Here is a 21,567-nt window from a genome sequence, read left to right as displayed (position 1 = left end):
CATTAGCCCATTAGCCCAACACTCCATTCCTCATAATCCCTTGCATGTATGGGCAAACAAAAAAAGTAAATTGTGCCGAATACTGCAGTCAAAGAAGAAGAAGACATGGCCATGCCCATAGGGAGTGCTATAATAAGCACTGCAAGTCGAAGGCTCAGCCCTGTGCCCCATGTGTCCTAAAGAGGTGAGAGACTTGGTCCGGATGTGCATCTGGTCATATTGTACAATTTAGCCTCCAGGGTTCTTGCCAGTGGTGGAAAGTAACTAAGTACATTTACTTAAGTACTGTACTTAAGTAACATTTTCAGGTATTTGTACTTTACTTGAGTATTTCCAATTTCCAGTACTTTTACTTCTACTCCACTACATTTCGGATCCAAATATTGTTCTTTTACTCCACTACAATTATTTGAAAACTTTAGTTACTAGTTACTTTGCAGATATAAATGATTATATTATAAAACATACATTAACCACTTTAGCCCTACTGTATATTATACCTAGGCTATTTGAAAATAGCCGATCTACAAGCTCACAACACGTCGCATCGCTGCGCAACATTTTTGTACTTTTACTTTTGGTACCTTAAGTACATTTTGATGTCAATACTTTTGTACTTTTACATTTTAAATTCTGGACTTACTTGTAACAGAGTATTTCTATATTGCAGTATTGGTACTTTTACTTGAGTAAAGAATTTGAGTACTTTTTCCACCACTGTACAATTTAGCCTCCAGGGTTCTTGCTATTCAGTGGAACACGGCCTATTGCTGCTGATGAAGCTATATAGCACTCTTACCTCTCTTTCATCTCCTTAAAGTTTCAGTAGAAAAATTACAACACATCTGCTGTAAGAACGTTTGGTACCATCAGTGAAATAATGAAAGTTGAGTGAAAGTAAACCAAAATAGAAGCATGAATTAAACCATGTCCTCACCAACACCAGCTTTGTTAGACCACATGCCGTATTAGAGGTTTCTTAGAACCTTCCCAAACCATAGGAATATTTTCAGGGGTTTTCCATCAACTAAGATAAAACAGAATCTAGCCCAGTGAATGCTCCCTCTGTGTGTCTGTGGCTGTCTGTTGTCAAGATGTGTGTGCACCCCACAGACTGTGATTAGTATGATGCAAGACCCCCCCCTACACGCATACACACACACACACACACACACACACACACACACACACACACACACACACACACACACACACACACACACACACACACACACACACACACACACACACACACACACACACACTCTCACTCCCTTCATCTCGAGGCTCACCCAGCAGTCAACATGTGCTTGTGCTGCAGTAATTGTTTCATTGTTTCTGAGATTTGTTCTGTGTAAGATCCACCCTCTCTCATCACTAGTAACACTGACGCCATTGGCTCCATTCATTAATTCCATAACCTTAGTGCACACCTGCACTGTACCAGTCAAAGCTTAATGATTATGTTACGTCACATAGCCTTTTCCCTTGAACCTTTTCAAAGTGACTTATCCTCAACCATCCTATGTCCATGAACTATAATATAGTGCTATAAGGGAGCCTCAAGGTCATCAAAGACATATCATGTCTTTGATGACCATTGAGGCTCCCTTCTACCATCCTTAGTCCTTTAATCAGCAATCGAGAAAGCACATGGGTCCTGTCAAGGTAGGAAGGACATGTCACATACACCCATTAAACCATATGTAGTTAATATGATCACATAGTTCAAATACTAGGAAGAATGCACTCCTCAGAGTGCAGGTCTTGCCCAGGCCTACCCTGCATCAGTCGTCGGGTAATCTGAGTTCCCAGAAGTTTTCGCCAGCTCGGCGAGGAACTTCTGGGCCAGAGCCCTGGTATTTGTGGGCGGGATGTTACTTACGCTCAGAATCTGAGCGGACACGCCTCTTACCGGTCTGAGAGCTGTGCAACTCGTCTAAAAAGTCAGACGAGAGGCAAACAGCAGTACACAACAATGGCGGCCGCAATTTCTCAAGGGGAAATTGCTTCCCGTCGATCCTATTAAGATGCAACACTCAGTGCATGTGGATCCCGCCCCCTTTTCTTCATTGGCTGTTGATTTGAGTCACAACGCAGTGGCCGCGCCCCTGCTGTCCAAGCTCCGACGCAATGCCTCCCAGACTAGTCGTCGGGTGCAGCCGTCAGGAGTCAGGACACAAGGAAGCTGTGGGGGAAAAGAGTTTGGAGTGATTGTACAATACGGTTCAATAGTCATAGGCGAAAACGTGAAGCAGGCTGGTATAGCACCACCATGAGACCGATTGGGGGTGGAAGTTCTTCGGACGGACGGGTTGGACGGACAGGACATCGTCTCCGGCCTTTGACCGTCAAGCCTTCGCCTGTCCGGCCTGACGGAGACAATAATCCTCACTCATTGTATGTGATTGTATGTGATTGACTCATTGTATGTGATCTAATTATCACTCTAACACTAATACTCTCTCTCTCTCTCACACACACACACACACACACACACACACACACACACACACACACACACACACACACACACACACACGCACAATGCTGTGGCCTCCCATGCTCTTTGCGCTATACCCCAGCTGTGAGGTCCATGTGAGTCATTTCCCTTTGTGGTCTGTAGTGCCACAGCTGGAGATCTCTCTCTCCCTCTCTCTCACACACACACACACACACACACACACACACACACACACACACACACACACACACACACACACACACACACACACACACACACACACACACACACACACACACACCAAATTCACATTCTATAATTCTCTTCCTCTAACTCCCCTCCCCTAGGGCCACACTCATCATTATTGAAGGAAACTGTTGTAAGACTATGGATGATTCTTGGACAGCGGTTGAGGAGAATTGTGTTCATTCACTTTGGCCTGTGACGATACCTTGCCATGGGAGGAAAGGGAGACTTAAACCTAACTTAACTTGAATTCTGGATCAATCAGGATGTTGAGGCAAAGTTGACCAAACCCGGTGGTAATACAGTATTCGCGGCGGTGATACTTGTAGAATGGAGACCATCGTCTGATTGGCGAACTGCAAATTGAAAGCGTGTGATTGGCTAGGAATCCTCGTGCTTAGAATTGTGAGTGAAAGTTTTTGACTGCATGGGATAGCAGAAGTGACAGTGGAATTCCCTATAGAACAAATTAAATAAAATTAGAAATCTGAATAAAAGTATGAGAGAAATGATCTTCCTTTGCTGAACTTTCACCAAAGCTTCATGGCAGTTTAGGGCCTCAACACTGAATATAAGAAATGATTCCTCTTAAGGGTAATTCAGACCACTGAGATGTTTCTCTGCAACATTCTAATGCTTTTCTAATTCTAATTCTTATGCTCTGTTGTACGGTGGTGTCGCACACCGAAAATAACAGATCTACAAGCCTAAACTACATCTAAACTAGGCTTAAGTTCACAATACGATCCGTTACATTGTTAGGTTGAACAATCAGTTATTTTTGGCAAGGGTGTGCAATGAAGTATAAATTAGGCTTTAGAAAGCTGGACTGCATGGTTAGTAACTCAGTTATATTCAGATGTGTGTGTGTGTGTGTGTGTGTGTGTGTGTTAGCCTGGCATGGCCAGACTAATATCACTGCGTACTATGCGTAGATATTAGTCTGGAATCTCTGTGTGGAACCTGCATTTCCAAGGGGCGGATTAAACCCGCCCCATATTTGCATACTGGACCCTGATTGGTGCCCCACAACTTCGGGGGCAGCGAAATCCAATAACAGCCGAGCAGGCCAGACTAATATGCCGAGGGCTGTGTGTGTGTGTGTGTGTGTGTGTGTGTGTGTGTGTGTGTGTGTGTGTGTGTGTGTGTGTGTGTGTGTGTGTGTGTGTGTGTGTGTGTGTGTGTGCGCGCGCGTGTACGTGTATACGCATGCACAGTTGCGGGGGGGGAGGGGGAGAGAGAGCGAGAGAGTGAGTCTGCCCTGCTGTGGGTGGCCAACTATCAGGCCCTCAGGGAACAGACGTCTGGTCTCTACCAAACATCGCCCACTAAAGCTCCACTCAGTGATCCCAGCTTGGGTCACCAAGCATTCCTATAAATAATGCACAGAGGTAGATCTGGTATGTACACACACTTAATTAGATGTTTGTTTTACTTTAATTCCATAATACAATACAGTGAGTAGCGATAGGGAAAATGTTATGACCTAGATTTCAAAAAGTTCAAGCTATGAGCATAGTATGCCTCTTAGCCAGACAGGCTATATGAATTTGCTAAAGTTGCTCACAGGTCAACAACAAAACACAATATTACATGTTGTGTATTAAATGTGTTTTTGTATACTTGACATTATAAAAAAGGGAAGGCAGTTTCGGAAATGAAATAATGTATGTTAGTAAAATAAAAACATCAAATGAGGGGTATGTTCCCATAAAGCCTTCTACATGTGTTAAATGAAGAGTAGTAGTAGTTTGACCTGCAAATGGGCCATGGAACTACTACATTCTGATATTTCCTATATATATATATATATATATATATATATATATATATATATATATATTCCAGACATTCAGTAGAATTCATCAATGGAAGCTTTAATTTCGCTACAACCTGGTAACACATGGGAGTTTTTAAAACAATTAGCCCGGCTAAACAGGGCTCATTATGTGGTTAGCGGGTTCAGAAGAGAGGAGAAGCAAGGAAGAGAGAGGGGGGAGGTAAAGGAGGGGAAGAAGGGATATTGGAGGGAGGTGAGACCATGAGGCAGAAGAGAAGGAGGTGGTAGTGGTAGAAGAAGATGTAAAAGCAGGAAGGACTGCAGAGGAGATGGAGGGATCAAGGGGCGGGGGGTGGGGTGAGGCTAGGTAGTAGTGGAGGGGGGAGGGGGAGGGGGAGGTGATAGACGGGCCAGCAGAGGTGGAGGAGAGAACAGGAAGGGTCGGTGATGAGAGGGAGGCAGACTTCCTAAATTGAACTGAACTGAAATTGCTTTGACCCCAAACTATGTTAAGAACACTCCCACAATGAGATGACCAAAGTGGCAGGCAAGGAGGGGCATCAATTTGCCCAAACACCCCCACCATGTCAGTAGTCAGTCTGGACTCCAAATCCAGTTTACTATCAACAAGGACCAACCTGGAATTGAATTTAACCACTTTCAACCTGGCATCCCTATTTTGGTCAAAATGTAAAAGATATGCTCACAACGTGTCATAATGTAATCAGCTATTTTCCCAGCACGACCCCATCATACGATTAAGTATAATAGGTGGTTAAAGGACCATATAGGTGGTCTGGCATATTTATTTACTCACAGTACACTTTTACCAAAGAAGGCATAACGGAAGTCGTTTTATTTTCAAAAAAGTCATTTTAGGATAGTGTGTAAATGACTAACGTGAAACATGTTTGAGATACATGTAGCAGGTGTGTTGGATGGACATCGATGAGAAAAAGCGGGTGGTTATGAGTGCTGAATAAAGTGTGAGTATGAAAGAGCGAGATGCTTCCCATTGTTGTTCTGCTCCTGAACTTTCACTTACTTTTGGTAATTACTTAATTCCCCAGTCTGTAGTTCCATTAGTAAGGCATTATCACACTGATGAGCCAAAGCGGAAGCGCACACACACACACACAGTCGCACACACACACACACACACACACACACACACACACACACACACACGCACACACACACGCGCGCGCAACACAGCTGCATATAATGGAAATCTGTCAAAGATGATTAGCCAAGTTGAAAATCTTGTGCTCATGTTTCCCACAGAGTGACATTTATACTTTACATTGGTGATTCGTTATTCCGCTACACAGCCCTCACACCTACGTGGCACTGCCGATCTGACTGATATGGCCATATATGGAGATCTCTGTATCGGCCAGTCCTCTCCCTTTTATGCCCATATATGGAGATCTCTGTATCTGTCAGTCCTTGTCCTTTTTATGCCCATATATGGAGATCCCTGATGTCATCAGTATTATGCCATGACAACACATTGAGGTTAGACAACACACTCCATATTTGGGCGTTGCTGCATTGGGAACACCTTATATGGTTATGGCTGATCGTGGTGACATGAGTGTGATGTCAGAGGTCCGCCCTGCCCTCCTGTAAGACAATTTTAATATAGGATTCATAAACTGTACACAACATTAGATTTCATGGTGTATATATATTAAACAAGACCAGGAGACCTGGTTCTGCCAGACCCAGAATGAAGTCCTAGTATGTAACACACCTACAAACCACTTTATAACTGAAAAGCATACATCATTTTATCATTTTTGTGACATAATAATGATGTCATGAAGAGTTCGTGACGAAAGGGGACGAAAGGGGGACAGACTTTTTTGGCTGGGGCCGGGGGACAAAGTGACCATGCCCATGTATGGAGAAAACAGATACAAAGCCTCATGTAAGCCCGACCCCTTGGGTCTGGCAAAAAGGTACTGTAAGTGACATGATACTCAATAGCTAGATTTCTTATAAAAGCATGCAACAACTTTTGGTTCAGTGGTCTTTGTGGACCCTGGGAGAGCCAGCCTATGTTAGTAACTGATTTGCCATTGTTGAAACACACATGCCAGTGATGTGCAGACAAAACAGACTGATTTTGCTATTTATTGTACCAATGGTGTTAGTAAAATGTTTAATTAGTCCCCCCATGTTCACCCCCGCTCTCTCTTACTTTTTTGTCAGTTAGTTGTTTGCATGTTAGAACGAGTGCAAATTGAGCTTGCTGGGTAGTTAGACTGATGGAGAAGTCAAGTTGAGCAGGAAAGTCCTTCGTAATTTCATAGTTCGCATTGGCAAGATAAACACATTCACATTGAAACAGATTTTTTTTTTTGCCTGTATCCAGGCTCTGGATGAACTTTACTACACAGTAAAACATTTTATTTATTTTTGGCCACATTTGTACACTCTTTAAGTTAGAAAAGGATAAATTAACACTTTTGGCCAAGTCTTGCTTTCCATGACAGCTATGCTCCTTCTAGGCTCAGCTGTGCTCAGTAGCCTAAAGGAATTGCATATCTCAGCTCCCACAGGACAGTTATACTGCTATTCTATAAGCCATAGCACTGCCACCTTGCAAATCTAGCTCATACATTCCACTAGTTAGTCACGGACAGTATGCAGAGAACAGTTAAGTACATTAATACAATCTACATCGATATGTCAAATACTAGGGAAGAACATTCTGAACAAACATGTGTAGTGAGCTTCTTTTCCTTTGGCGCAAGTACATTAAAAATACAAGAAGAATCACATAAAATCAAGCTATGGTGAACCAGAAAGCAAAATGTGATTCTTATGGACGACAGAATATTAGGACTTTAGATATTTACAAAGAGGAGTCAGAGTATTTTGAAAGTGCTCTGAAATAAAAAGGTGTGACCCTGCAGGGCCATAAAATATTTTCCTCCCCAAATGATTGAAAACAGAAAGACCCTCCCCAGAGTCCCCACCAAATAATGAAGGTTTGATTCCTGTCTGTTTGTTGTGCTCTTTTTTCAACTTTAAGAGACTTACAGCAGAAAGAGGCTGCAGCGATTGTCCTTTTGGACAGGCCCGTCCAAGTGGTGGGTGGGCGCTAGTGATGCGTGGGCCGACCTGTTGCCCGCAGGCCCGCGGGGCGGGTGGAGCGGGTCAACACGGGAAAAGAAAAGAACAAGGATACCTTCTCTCTTCTCCTGTTTTGTCCCTCTCTCTCCCTCTTTCCTCCTCTCCCGTCTCTCCCCCTGGAATCATGAGCTTGTGTTCTATGTGTTGCTTATTTGATCAATTATGCACAGCTGCCTCTAATGATATCCCCTCTGTATGTCAAGTTTATTTATTTGAATGTCCCTTATGGTAGTAGTAGGCCACTCACTGCATCTATATACGTTATTGTTTAATATTCTCTCATGTAGCCTACACAATTTTAAAGGACAGGAAAAATATGAATTGTCTATAGCAGCTAAACCGAATGGTGCTGAATATGTGGTTTAGTTCGCCTCTCGCTCTCTCTCTTGAATGGACGGACTACTAGACGTTGATGTGCTAAGTGTTGAAAAGCCGGTCGGTAGGCTACTTTTTGTTTTTGCGGGTTGCTGGACGGGCATGGTCGTTGATTTATTGTTTTGCGGGATGGGTTGGGGCGGGTTGTGCTCTGTGGCGTGGCGGGTTATGAAAAAACCTGACCCGTGTATCACTAGTGGGCGCTGAACGAATAGATTGTTTGCGAGCCAGCAACGTTGGATATTTAATACATATGTTGGATACATTTGTGTGTCTTTTCGCATGCGGTAAAAACTGATTGACCAATCACACCCTGTCTGCAAAGGCCTTTACTGTGGACCAGAATTAAACACGTGTTAAATCCAGTTAGAGAACTGCTGATGGTCACTTTGAAAAACAGAACAATCATGTACACAGTTAACAGTTTAATTGTCCAATCCGTATTTCACAGTGCATGGTTTTCACATCGTAAAAACAGTATATATTACCCACTCTAGGACAAAAAATATAGTAATCAAACCCCCAGTGTGAACCAGTGCGTCACACCCAGGTGTTGCAAATACTGCTAATTAAAGATCAGGCAGGCTTCTGTCAACTCTCTCCCTCTCACTTAAACTAATGTGATGTGTTGCAGTCAGATGCAGCTGTTTATACCATACTCATACAAACACACAAAGTCAGATGTGTCAAGGATGCAGAGTAAATTGAACCCAAAATGCAGAGCCACAACAGAGTAGATTTTGAAGTATTTATTCACAGAATGAGGCAAACTTTACGGCAATGTAGCAGGCAGGAGTCAAACAGTTCACGATGGCAACACAGTCCAGAGGAACAAACAAGACAAAACGTCCAAGGCAGAACATCAAGACAGGCAGGTATGAACTGACAATCTGTGTAATGAGTCCAGTTTTCTAGGTAGTAGGTTGACTGGAGAGGTGTGTAATGGACATCCCACGAGGGAGTGGGGACAGTGTGTAAGATGGAATGGAATGTGGGAGTGGCCGAAGTGGGAATACAGACAGAAATGGACAGAGGGAGAGACACAGACAAAGAGAAATAGACAGGTGGAGAGACAGACTGTGACAAGATGAAGCGTCTGGCACAGCTTAAAAAGCTTACACAGTGGGCATGCGATAATTGAGGTATGACATCATCATATCCCAAATGCTCCGTTACATGGATACACAGAAACTGGAGTAAAACAAAAAGAAACAACTTTAATTCAAAGGTGTTTCTGTATTGGTTTTAGTGACCTAAAACGCAGTTTGTGGATGAGAGACCAAAACGTAGAGGAAAATATTTGTTTTGGTGTAGACAGGGCTTTACTGTAATTAACACTTAGGATTTAGCAGTTTAAGCATTTTAGGTGTTTTAATGGAAGTGCTTCTTTCGCTTTATCACTGTATGCTACTTCCACAACAAGAGATTTAAGTGACATATGAGGGGAACACAGCAACACACTAGACTAGTATTGGATGAGACATATCCAGTGTCTCATAAAACAGAATTGTTGTGAAAAAATAATAGGCAGTATAGAAAGGGAATCGGGGGACGATTCAGGAGACGGCAGCTGAAGACAAGTTGCCAGTGGGGAGCCATTAGCTAGCTAGCGGCAGTGCTAAGCGGTGCTGTAATGTATTTGGCAGAGCTAACATAGAGATGGCGTTGACTGCTGACGCACTGAGGGAGCGAGGCTTGGCTGCTTCTTACTGCTGCTACTTTTCTGCCCACATGTGCTGTTCAGTTCTGCATGCATGAAGATTACATCATAGAAAGACCGGGGCAGACAGACACACAGAGAGAGAGAGAGAGAGAGAGAGTGTGTGAGAGAGACACAGATGGACAAAGAGAGAAAGTGTGTGTGTGTGTGTGTGTGTGTGTGTGTGTGTGTGTGTGTGTGTGTGTGTGTGTGTGTGTGTGTGTGTGTGTGTGTGTGTGTGTGTGTGTGTGTGTGTGTGTGTGTGTGTGTGTGTGTGTGTATGGTACCACACCTTAGTTTCTGTGGTTAGGGGAAATAAACAATGTCTGTCTGAATAGTTCAAACAGTTTGCTATGAGAAGAATTTATGTTATAACCTTGACTTACAGCTGAGATTTTATACACAAGTTCACAGTAGTTCGTCACAGAAAAATCCTCAGTGTTAATATAACTCGTGGTCAATTATTAAAATTAACAATGAGACTGCATTGCTGTGATATGGCATGATAGCATGATGGCAAATGTGAAAGGAACAATGAGAATGATCAACAACTGTTTAGTCTGCGCTTCTATCTCTGCTCAGCTATGTAAAATATCCTATTCTAATGTGAACTAGGGTAAAAGAGAATCCCACAACATCTGTTTCTCACATCTGTCTTCGCATTTAGAAACATCACACTGGGAAAATCCTGAGAAAAGTTCTCTTCACATTTAGCTATATTTGGTTTATAATATACCTCTGAGATTGATTGATTGATGTACTTTATTTAGTAAGACATGAGAAACTGTACTGTACATGGAAGTACAATTCACAATACAAGGTCTACTAAACTGGATAACTCACGAAAGCACTAAGCTTGTTTAAAATTAGTTCCCATGCACACAAATCATGATGACATATAAGAGACAGACAGATATACACTACTATACAGAACGTCATACGATCAGCTTACAGGTTACTGGTATGAAACATAAGAAATATGTACAAGAAGGGGGGGGGGTTAGGTTAGTTAGTCAGTTTTGAAAGTGATAGGGTATCTACCTCTACGAATATACTTTGTTGATAATATGTCATAGAATAGCGAGAGAAAGGAAAGTGCATGTGTGCTCCTTGGTACAGTCAACCATAAAGGTCCTTACACACCGGCGAATGTGCGAATATACGCAAAATTCGGACTCGTTCCGAATAATTAAAAGACGCTTTTTCGCTTCGCTTTTCCGCTTTTTCGCGCCATGTACGCTTCCATTGACTTTATAAGGTTTTAAAAAAAAGCGTATTATTCGCACGAAAAAATCGCCCCGGTGTGTAAGGACCTTAAGGCTGCATATAAATATTATTATTATTATTAATTGTTCTATATTATTATTATTATTATTACTACTAGACTAGGCCGGTGCTCGAAGGGGACCACACAAGTCATAAGTCGGGAAAAATGTATGCAAGTTGGGAATGCATGCCCAGACTATGCATGACCAGACTAATATCACTGCGTAGATATTAGACGGGAATCTCAAGGGTTTAAAAAAATGCCTCTGGTGATAAACTTGTGAGCTTGTATGTTATTTTTGCGTGACATAATCATATGACTAAAGTATAATGTAGCCTACATTAAGGGCATAAGTGGTTAATAGAAGCAAGTAATCAATCAATTAGAATAGTAATTAATTAATATTGATTGATTAATATCGTTTGCTTGAATGATTCATCGTCATGGCCGTCAATCTTCAGGATATATCAATTATCAAACTGGCCCGACAATCATACGGAATATAAATGAGTAATTACATAACAAACCGCTGGGGGGAAGCAGTAAATGAACAGAGCTCGTCTGGCATGCTCTCATTTAGCATCACCGTCTTCTATTGGAGAGGATCCTATTATGAATATTGTTTGAAAGATGATGAAAAATCAACAAACAGCTTGGCATGATTTTGAATAAAAGATCACCCAAGGTGACAATAGCGTGCTGTACACCCTGCCGCTCCTATATTCAAACTGCAACAAATCACAGTATTTTGTACAGAAGTTCCTGTTTAACCCATTAAGACCGGGAACGCATCTGTGTCATTTTAGATTTATTTGGCGAGCTACGAGCTTGTAGATCTGCTATTTCTGAAAAATCATGAAAAATGCACATTTTTAACTCAAATCTTTGCATTCTACAAATGTCTTCTAAATCCTAACAGTTTTCTTTTTAAAACCTATGTTGCAAGGACCCCCATGCGTGCGCATGTGTACTGTGTACATGTGTGTATTGCTTTTTAATATATTTCTGTGAGGTTTCTTTTCCTCTCAGTGTAATGTTCAAAAATGTGTAAATGATAAAATAGTCAGTGGTATACAGAACATGAAAAAAAACAGGATATTTTGAAACAAAACATTCAGTGGGCTTATTTATCAAGCATGTCAGACTGTAGGACTGGCTGCTGATCTACAACCTTATCATTACTTTTAATGAAATGTAGAACAGGTATGCTGACATTGGTCCAGGTCTGGGCTTTGATGCCTAGACTGGCCTTTAAAGATGGACCTTCATTTTGATCATCAGTTCTGCTAGTTGCAGACAGTAGTGTAAATTTATTTAGGAAGTGCATATACTAGAAATGTCATGGAATTGCATATATATAACAAGAACTGCACAGTGATGGTGAAGAAAGATAACTGGAAGGAAAGACCCTTGCGACAAAATACACACATCATTTGACTAGACGTTTCCAGCAGACAGAGAACCGAGAAAAATATATTAACAAAGGAACTGAAATTTCAATCATAAATAATATTTTTATTATTGTTGGATGTGCATTACTACACTATTGACTTATTCTCATTATTTCAATTAGGGGTCTAAAAAGATGAAAAGGGAATACCTAAATACTGTAGATCTCATGCCCACAATGAGACTGTTGGGGCCATGAGGGGGCCCTTCTGTTGTAACCTTCTTGAATGAGCCCTCGAATGATCCCTAGCTTGTAGATCGTTTCTCTTTCTTATTCTCACTTATTTTGTATGTGCGTGACAAAAATAAAATGTTGATCAAAATGTCCATCACAAGCTGCCATTTTTCTTTTCACTGGCAGATTTGTCTGGTTGCAGGCTACAACCGGTTATGCAATACCCATTGCACCTGTTGTCAAAGTACTCGCTGTACTCACCCATTGTTACCACAGTACTAAAACGTTTATAAATGGGCTTAAAACGAAAACTGCTGACGTCATGTTGATGACGTACATGGCCATAAATTTGAGACAGATGGAGATGGAGTGTTCCATTGTACACGCTACTACTTACATTGATGCAACAGCACAAATGTGACGCAAAGCTCGGCCAATCTATGAAGCAGATTGACACAGAGATTTGGTGTGTCCTCCACAAACACGCAGACAGATACAGACATTTGTGGTTTTTCCCACAACCCCATGCCAAGTTTGAAGTCAAACGTCGGATGGTGCGCGAGTTATGCATACATACACAGACGCAGGTTTTGTGAATTTATAGATAGATTATTATTGTTGGTGTTGTTGTTGTTGTTGTTGTGTCTGCTACAACTTCACCAAGGTAACATATCTCTGATCTCACCTTTGGAGACACTGTGTTGGTCATTCCATGACCGCAGGTCTGGGGATCCAGTAAGCACCTAGTTACAAAAGGATAACATATTGGGGGATGTCTAGCCTCATTAGCTGCAGCGGTTCCCACAGTGTGTGAACTATGTCATCAACAGTGATTTAAGGTTGGGCTGTTATTTAGAGATATTCAAGTATTTGTTTATGAGCTGCCTGATTCTCCTTGTGTGTGTGTGTGTGTGTGTGTGTGTGTGTGTGTGTGTGTGTGTGTGTGTGTGTGTGTGTGTGTGTGTGTGTGTGTGTGTGTGTGTGTGTGTGTGTGTGTGTGTGTGTGTGTGTGTGAGTGTGTGTGTGTGTGTGTGTGAGTGTGTGTGTGTGTGTGTGTGTGTGTGTGTGTGAGAGAGAGAGAGAGAGAGAGAGAGAGAGAGAGAGAGAGAGAGAGAGAGAGAGAGAGAGAGAGAGAGAGAGAGAGAGAGAGAGAGAGAGAGAGAGAGAGAGAGAGAGAGAGAGAGAGAGAGAGAGAGACAGACAGACAGACAGACAGACAGACAGACAGACAGACAGACAGACAGACAGACAGACAGACAGACAGACAGACAGACAGACAGACAGACAGACAGACAGACAGACAGACAGACAGACAGACAGACAGACAGACAGACAGACAGACAGACAGACAGACAGACAGACAGACAGGGGGGGGGGGGAGAGAGTGAGCATGACAAATGTTAGAGTGTGTCTGTTTGTTGATTCAATAAACAAGCTTTCTTATGCCATGACAACCGTCCACCCCTCTACATTGGTGGATAGAGACCCTCTGTTCTCTTCTTAATTAATCTGTTTGTATTGGAGCAAAACCTGCACGCACGTACGTACACACACACATACACACACACACACACACACACACACACACACACACACACACACACACACACACACACACACACACACACACACACACACACACACACACACACACACACACACACACACACACACACACACACACAATCACACACACAATCACAAACTCACACAGTTCACTTATCGGTACTTCATCTGTTTCTGCTAGGACAACAGCACAATGCCAGCCAGCCAAACAACTAGCAGGCCCATCTCCAGCCATTCAACTCAATAGCTGTGCTTGAGTTTTGATGTCCAAATGTATCTTTATTCCATCTCTATCACTAATTTTCTCTCTCTTTCACCTCCATGGTAGACTATAGTAGACCTCCAGAATAATAAAACAATAAACTTGGACAAGACAGTGCATGTGATCACAAGTGCCACAACCCAGTTTTTTTTTATGTCCAAGTTTTCAAATGTTCGATGTCCAAATGTTGACAGAGAACTGAGAACTGACCAGATCCAACGCTTTTATCATTGTTGTCAGACAGAAGCATTCCATCACCATGAAATCAGAATCCATTTGACATTATATGTTTAAAGTATTTAAATGTTTTCCTTACTTTATTTAGTAAGACATGAGAAACAGTACATGGAAGTACAATTCACAATACAAGGTCTACTAAACTGGATAACTCATAAGCACTAAGCTTGTTTAAAATGAGTTCCCACGCACACAAATCATGATGACATATAAGAGACAGACAGATACTACTATACAGAACGTCATATGATCAGCTTACAGGTTACTGGTATGAAACATAAGAAATATGTACAAGAAAAGAGTTGGGGGGTTAGGTTAAGACTTTGACAGGGGCCAGTTTGGAATTGTAGCCTCCTGTTTCTTTAGGGCAGTTTTGAAAGTGAGTTGGGTTTTACACTCCTTTACTCCTTTTGGTAGGGCATTCCACATTTTCGTTGTATAGCATGAGAGTGAGTTCATTCCCTTTGTTGTGCCAAATCTGATCCGTGGAGCTGCCTCTGGTGTTGTGATCATGGACGTTTTTCAAGTATTTTGACAGACACTGGGGTATCTCAATGTTGTGTCGTATCTTGTAGACCAGGCCCAATGCAAGTTGCTGTATAAATACAGTCAAATACAGAAATAACTGATTCATATAAGGGGGAAAAGGCACTATCCATTCTATATCCAAAGTAATGTACCAAGCCTATTGTGAAATGTATGTGGTTGTGAGAACACAGTATGTATTTAAATTGAAGATGGAGTAATGTGCCCATGTTCATAGCTATTTTCTTTTTGAATTATTTCCAAATTAGGCTGGTGCCCAGTGTGGCTGGTGGATGATGCAAGTTAGGAATGCATGACCCACCCATTTATGCAATACCCCATTACACTTGTTGTCAGAGTACTTGTTGTACCTGTTGTCGCAGCACCCAGTGCAGTACTTAAAGGTTAGTCTATGATGTCAGTACTATGATGTCATATTGATGACTTAGGTACTCCATATATGGGCATAAAAGCAGGGCTGCAACTATCGATTATTTCCTTAGCAATTACTTTTTCAATTAATTGATCTAATAATCGAGAAGGGGATTGTTCTTTTTTCTTTCTATTTCAATTAATCAATTAACCATTTAAAAATGTTGGATTATGAATCGATTATTTTATAAAATTATCGATAATCTATATTTTGTACAATCAATTAAATCGATTAGATTAATAGTTATATTAACTATTGCACCAATTTATAAAATGGACACAGACAGACTTGCCGGTGCATCATGTGATGCAACGTCACTCGCATCTCTGGCAGGTCAGCTTCCGCCTCTGGTCGGTAGGAATATCTTTAGGCATGCTAAGCCCTTCTGTTCTAGGTAAATAATCATAATTACTAGTCCATACCCGGGGATGTGTGCAGTCAAAGTATTAACAGACTTTGGGTTATGTGCTGTATACAGCAATAGTCCCAAACCTTTTTGGACCCAAGGAGCCCTTCCAATATAATAATATTCATTACCAACCACCCGCAATGTATGTGAATGTGTGTGTTAAATGTTGAAGTAACAAAGAAACAACACAACAACGAATCTCCATTACTCTAACCAACAGTATGTATAACATCGTACTGTATAGTTGCATAATGGAGATATGTGATATTGGTATGAGTAATGTGACTGCATGTCGTAGTAGAGACTTTGATAAGACAGGGGTTATGAGTTGTGTCACAGGTGTCAAGCACACACGCACACAGATAAGTTGGTGTCACATTAGCTCTGTGTAGAATTACTGGTCTGCCGTAAGTCAGTTTTGTGCTGTATACAGCAATAGTCCCAAACCTTTTTGGCCCCAAGGAGCCCTTCCAATATAATAATATCATTACCAACCACCCGCAATGTATGTGAAATTGCATTTTAAATGTTGAAGTAACAAAGAAACATCTATCCATTACTCTAACCAACAGTGTGTATAACATTGTACTGTATAGTTGCATAATGGAGATATGTGATATTGGTATGAGTAATGTGACTGCATGTTGTACAGACTTTGATGAGACAGGGGTTGTGTCACAGGTGTCACAGGTGTCACACATCAGCCCCCCCCCCCCGCCCCCCCCCCCCACACACACACACGGTTGGATGGAGCCGCACGTGTCCCGTCACCAGCCCAGCAAGCACAGTCAGGACCCGGACCAATCAGTGACGTCTCGATTGGGGCTAGATCAAGTCAAACCAAGACAAGTCAGATCTGGCCCAGAATATCACCTGATTTCAACCAAAATTAATCCTGACCACAAAAACGTCACTTCCAGGACGTCATCTAAACACATTTCTCATCACCCAAACTTGCTGTCCAAATGTCCATATGATGTCCCGGTGATGACGTCCTGTAAATGACGTAAAGATCATCCCCATATGGGCTGTGATCTGGCCTAGTCCTGAACGTCACCGGGGTGATGACCGGGCGTCATCATAACGTCATCATGACGTCATTGTGCTTGCTGGGAGGTCCTGGACTGACAGTGAACACACACACGTGAACCCACAGACACACATATATCCAAGCACACACACACAGATGGCTGGACCCGCACGCGTCCCGTCGCGTTGCGAACCCCCCCCCCCCCACCCACACACACACACACACACCGCACGCGTCCCGTCGCCGTCCTGGACCCATAGTGCACATACACACACACAACTGTAATAATGTTTTGTTAGTGTAAACGGCGCGTAAATGAAAGTGCTTTAAGTTTAAGCAGGTTGTCTGTGTGTGTGTGTGTGTGTGTGTGTGTGTGTGCTTGTGGCAGGCGGCAACACAGTAACAGAGTGGGTGTGTGGATTCGACCCATGCACAGTTTGATCCTTCATCCCATAGGTCGGATGGCCATCCCAGAGGTCGGGCGGCCGTAACCATGGCGACATTCTTTTACATAAAAACGCTAATAAACAGCTGACATTTGGGGAAAGCGAAAAATGGGCTTCGGCGTTCCGTGCACATGCTGATTGATGGTCAATGACCGTGTGCAAATGCAGATGAATTGCTCCAGGCACTGAGGAGAACTGGGCGATTTTTTGCACAGAGCACAGACAGAGCTACAGAGGCACAGAGCTTTGGTTAATTATTGGAGGATACATATACATAGAGGATGATAACACTTTCTTGTCAAACTCCATCTTATATAGGATGGGATTCAGTGATGTCATCAGCATGACATCAACAGTTGTTAATGACATCAGGGATCCTCATATCTCCATATTTAGTAGACCGATGAAGCTATTAAATAGATAGGTAAAATCTGCTCTGTAAAAGAATGAAGTCCCATTGTGCTCGATAACATTTATATTGGCCAATCTTGCCGATGCCTACACACTCACACCAGCCTGATCTCCAGAGAATACCGTAACATTGCACGGAACAGTGCACTTCATTCCGTGGATAGTCGCCTCGGAACTCCCAAATTGCGTGCATATGTACGGCGAGTCCCACGGTGGGCGTAACCAGTCGCAACACGGAAAAACCCGGAAGCAGAGCAGTCCGCACAATAAAATTTACGATTCTGTGCCTATCGGTACATAACTCAAACGGCGCTGAGTAGGCACAGGCGAATGTCCCACCGTTCAGGACGGCAACTCGGTCGCCTTAGCTCCCTCGGTGGTCCTTCACGGGGGGACAATTCGCCTGTGACTGCGCGCCTCCGAAATGGTTTTGTCACAAGGCAGCGCCGTACCATATGCACGCAATTCGGGAGTTCCGAGGCGGCTATCCACGGAATGAAGTGCACTCGTTCCGTGCAATGTTACGGTAATCTCTGGAGATCGGGTTCCTCACACACACACACACACACACACACACACACACACACACACACACACACACACATAGATTCAGTGTGTGTTCCAAGGACCTCCATACATGGGCATAAATGGGAGACAGACAGAGCTGCAGACAGACAGATGGTTCGGTTCTGGACAACTGCCGATCCGACCAAATTACGATTTGAGTTACCAGTAGACTGCGACTGTCTTGTTGGACTCTTTCCATCATTGCCAGTAGGGGAATTGGAGGGAACACATAGAGCAGGTCGTCTGGCCAAGCACAAGCCAGAGTGTCCTGTCCTCTCCATCCCAAGTGAGGGGCTGCTGCGTTACCCGCAGACCAGACTGGTTGACAGAGAAAACGATGGCATTGTACGTTTCAACCTTATGGGTCAAAGTGCCAACCTTCTTTGACTTCTTAGGGCGTTCTCGCCGTCAGTGTAGTGCCACTGTACTCGTTACTGTAAATGAAACCGTTCTAAAAAACGTTTTCCTGAGAGGATCCTGCGGCCCAGAGGACCTAACTGGCTTTGGTTGGTAAAACCTTGTTCTCCTGGGAGGCCATATCTCAAAGTTACAGTATATCCACTTGAACCCACCTTATACCTTGAGACACAGTCTCATTAAAACACACAGCGGCGTTGGTCTTTGGCCCATTTTGGGCACCAGCTTATTTTCAGGTCTCCAAAAACTCAAATGACCTCACGATTCATTAGGCACAGGAGTAGTAGACCAGTATGAGAAATGCCCCCATTTTGCGTAAAACAAGTATGTCAGTCATGCACCAATCTGATATCACGTATACGCATCACATGACGATAGTTCATATACATGCTAAACAATTCTTCATTTATTTCAGGCATCGGGAAGGAACGAATGGTATTGGAACTTCTTTATCACACAGTCCTGAATTCATACAGAAACAGTATTTGATTGTTTTTATTTGAAGTCTTAGCTCAGGGGCCCAATTTTAATGGCAAACATAAAGACTGGCTCTGGCAAACAAGGAGTGAAAAGGTCTCTCTGTTCCACCAGCCAAAAACTATAATTAATGGGAGCTGACCCTACTTTAACTTGGCACTCTGCAAGGGGTTGGATTTGCGATAAGACATCAGAATAGTATCCTGTCCAAAGGGCGGATGAATACTCCAGTCTGACTCACTAACACAAACAAAAGATGGCCCTTGGGCCATTATGGCTTGAACCAAGCTTACTTTCTTCATCATAAGATGGAGTGTCATTTCTCACGTCATCTTATCTGATCCCATGAGTCTACTGTCAGTACAGTGTAGTTCATTAGCTGGACCACATGCTGAAGCCTTAACATTTTAAGTCATACTGTTTAACATTCATTTTAGTAGTCTGTTTTATACCGACACCCCTTGTAGCTCCGTTGTCATTACAGCATTTGTCGATATGGAACTGCCACTGAACAAGGAATGCTGAAGGGTCCTAGCGCTGGAGGATATTTTGGAATATAACACGCCATCAGGTACGGTATTTATTAACGCTAAAATACATAAATACTTGTCCAGTACATTTCCGGCTACGTCATTTTGGATATAATATCAAAAAACGGTTACACAGTATGACTTTAAGTAAAATGACATGGATCTCATTGCATTCCAAGACACTCATACAGACCCTACAGTACTTGATGACTAATTAACAACAGTCTAATTTGTTTTAATAAAGCAACTCTCTCCACAGGCAAATTAAAATATTTGTTCTTTTTATTTGGCACAACACAAAAGTGCTTCAAGATAACACTGCCCATGATTAGTCTGGCACGAAAACAATTTCATGGAACATTTATTGGTCTCATTCTTCATACCTTGGTGTAAATTCTGTCCTTAAAATGCTTAAATGTTAGACAAAGTTATTCTTTAAGGCACAACATACTGGTAACTGTAAAGAGTTACACATTTTGGAGTAGAGATAACATTTTGTGCAAATGTTCCTGGAACCTTTATGGTTTATTTGTTCATTATGTTTAGGGCTAAATATGATGCATTCCCCATATTTGACCGCTGCAATAATAATAATAATAATGATAATAATAATAAAGAGCTTAAAAGTGATTTTAGCTTGTATTCAGGATTAGTAAGACAATTTTAAGATAATTTAAGTCAACTTATCTTATTGCACAAGCAAATTATTTGGTTGGTGTTGATGTTGACTTTGAGTATCTTTATCTTCAACTTGATATCCTTAATACAATATGAAATCACTTAAGAAGCATGGCATTTTTGCTGTGTATACATATGGGACCCTATGGATATGAAATGTATACCAACATATTATTTTATATTATCCAAGGACATAAATCTCTAAATCACAGAAAGGTCTTAGCCTATATAAATATGCTGGTTTTCTATCAAAGTACAAAAAAAACACAGGTTCATCACCCTTTTTTAAATCAATAACTTATCCCTAGAAATTGCATTTTTGTTGTTATCACTGCAGACAAAAACCCCAGCTCGTAATTTCACATTGTTTGGTCAGATATATACGTCATTGTCAGAACAGTCGAAAGCACACATTTTCAATGTTTTCATATAAAAAAGAAAAGAAAATAGAGAATCTTTGGTGGCTAAGCAAAAATAGAATAAAAATGTCTATAAAAAATGCATCAAAATACAATAAGTTGTCAACGGCTACAGCAAAGGGCCAACAAGGCAGAGAAATCCAGCGTTGACTTAAACTATGTATAAAAAAAGGACACTTTTATATATTTTTTTATTTATCACAAAAAGATCATAAATTACTTGAGACCTTCAGAATGTGCCTGCCTTCGGACAGCATCCTGTCACCTCGATGCAATGCAAACATAACCACTGAGGTATATCATCTCGATTACTATGCGTCAAGCATCATGCGGCACCATGGGAGAGAGACATAAAAGTGCATAGAATTTAAATTCATGTCAGTCTGTAGTACTTGTTCCATTCCAAATGTAATTCTCTTCCAAGTGCTCTTGTCCCTTTCACTATCCCTAATAAAGTTACTGCATGTGTATGGATAAATATCTATGGAAATGTATATTTATCAAATTCTGCTATTGTATCCTCTTTGAGGATAACCATCTTCTCCCTTCATATTTCTCCTC

The 21,567-nt window shown here is 41.9% G+C and overlaps 1 protein-coding gene across 1 annotated transcript in view; it reads right to left on the bottom strand.

Annotated features, from left to right (window-relative positions):
• The window catches only part of sntb1 (syntrophin, basic 1), a 400,503-nt gene that overhangs the window by 112,378 nt on the left and 266,558 nt on the right, over window positions 1–21,567 (bottom strand). The window lies entirely within an intron of this gene.

The sequence above is a fragment of the Gymnoscopelus braueri genome, assembly GCF_963280865.1.
Source record: "Gymnoscopelus braueri genome assembly, chromosome: 4".
NCBI classification, from domain to species: Eukaryota; Metazoa; Chordata; class Actinopteri; order Myctophiformes; family Myctophidae; genus Gymnoscopelus; species Gymnoscopelus braueri.
Note: the sequence above shows the minus strand (reverse complement) of the source record. Positions and strands in the feature narration are given on the sequence as shown.